Below are 1,549 nucleotides of genomic sequence, written 5' to 3' on the forward strand. Positions count from 1 at the left end.
AATGTGACCTTGTTGTACCGTCTCTGGCATATTTGTGGCCTATTTTTTGAGTGGCCATAAGGCAATTGCCTTATTTGCCTAATGGTTAATCCGGCACTGAGAGGAGGTCCCGGATATGCGTACTCGGTAAGGTTAAGTCATTAACAAATGCAGATCATTTATATCCCGTATTATACGGTTGAAAGCGCTTTACAATACCTGGTACTTCACCTTAACACAACACAAATAATATAATATGAACATAAACATATTATATACATGTAAATATATAAAATATATATATATATATATATATATACACTCATTGGATTGACGATAACACATAAGCAGACACTCATACATGTACTGTCACAACACCATGACGACGTGAGCATTATATTGTGAACAACAGAGTATTGTGAATTAGATTGACCATTACTTCCGACAATGCATCCCTCAAATGTTGTTGGAGAAAGTTTTCAGATAAATGGAGCAGGATGAGGAAAGGGGCTCCCAGCGAGTTTTTAACCTTTAACCTAAGTTGTGATATCATAAAAGACTGATCTCCTGATCTACATATATTAGAGGAACATACCAGTTCAAAATGAAGGGCAAAAATGTCCTTTTACCTTCAAACGTGTCCGCTACCGAAGCAGACAGAACGAACAGTGTTGTATCGTTATGCCCTGGCAAGATATGATTCCGTTTTTATTGAGGCTTTCGTTAGTGTATTTAACCTGCCGTTTGAAGGTTTTACGGTAAATATTTTGTCAGCGACAAAACATACTGTTCCAACGCGCACGACCTGCGGCACGTCCTGGAAGAGGTGAAACCTTTTGGGTTCTGCGTCCCATTTCCACTAGCAGGTTATTTTCATGCGGAGGAAAGCCGTAATAGGCGATATCTAGATTTAATGACTGCACTGGTCTGAGACTAAACTGTAACAAAAAGACATTAAACGCTATGTGTGTTCTATTTGGGTACTTTAAAAAAATGCTGGTTGCTGTCGATGGGAGCGACAATAAATTAATGTCTGTATGAGCCAAGAAGCCTAGCGCCACAAAAGGACACCTGGTATCGTTTTCGTTACGTTATACTTTGAAGAGCGACCAGGCGGATGCGAGATATTCACAAAAGGGCTTTAACTTTCGTCATCTTCCTGTTTTGCTTTGAGTGAAATCGGTTAAAGTATCCAAGCTGTCAAAAGTGTATCACTCAAAGTCATTCTATGAGATAAAAATGTCAGAGCGATTGCTTCCAGCTGGGTAGGAAACTTCTAACTTTAACTTTCAATACGGACATTTTGTTTAATTACAATTAATTACTTTAAATAATTCTCAACTTGCCGAGGGCTAAATTCATTATTAATAACTGTGTTCGACTCGCAGACCGGACTGAAATCGTTTTCGGGTCCGATTTGGCCCCGTGGGTCTTAGTTCGGCCATGTCTGGTCTGCAGGAACAATGTCAGTACATGAGCTACATTCTACATGAGCTCCACGATTTGTTGAGAGACGTTATCAACAGAACATTCAAACTAAAGCTAAGCAGACGAACACCCCCCCCCCCCA

At 39.8% G+C, this 1,549-nt stretch overlaps 1 protein-coding gene across 2 annotated transcripts in view; it reads right to left on the reverse strand.

The window, feature by feature from the left end:
- LOC101854843 (GTP cyclohydrolase 1) overlaps positions 1 to 1,549 on the reverse strand; it is a gene marked incomplete at its 5' end in the record, with an annotated part of 96,041 nt that overhangs the window by 89,459 nt on the left and 5,033 nt on the right.

Source organism: Aplysia californica, unplaced genomic scaffold (genome assembly GCF_000002075.1).
Source record: "Aplysia californica isolate F4 #8 unplaced genomic scaffold, AplCal3.0 scaffold00021, whole genome shotgun sequence".
NCBI classification, from domain to species: Eukaryota; Metazoa; Mollusca; class Gastropoda; order Aplysiida; family Aplysiidae; genus Aplysia; species Aplysia californica.